Consider the following 312-nt stretch of genomic DNA (forward strand, 5'->3'; position numbering starts at 1 on the left):
GAGAGTAACAAACCAACTTGCCCCCCCCCCCAAAAAAAATGAAAAATATGTCTGAGTGAAACAAGAGTTTAATTGCATTAACTTATTCAAGTGGAGTTTTAGTATTTATTCTATGAAGTGCTTGTTGCACCACTTTTGTTGTCTCCCACAGGTTTTCGGTGGGGTTTCTTCCAACTGATTCTTCAGTGGAGGGAGTGAGACTGCTTTTAAAAGTTTTGCAAGAGTTGCAGTCTGTGAATCAGGCATTTGGATTGCCTTTTTTTTTTTTTTTTTTTTTTTTTTCCTTTTTCGGGTTTTATTAGCCTTTCTTTT

The sequence above is a fragment of the Antrostomus carolinensis genome, unplaced genomic scaffold (assembly GCF_000700745.2).
Source record: "Antrostomus carolinensis isolate BGI_N321 unplaced genomic scaffold, ASM70074v2 scaffold26732, whole genome shotgun sequence".
Lineage (NCBI taxonomy): Eukaryota > Metazoa > Chordata > Aves > Caprimulgiformes > Caprimulgidae > Antrostomus > Antrostomus carolinensis.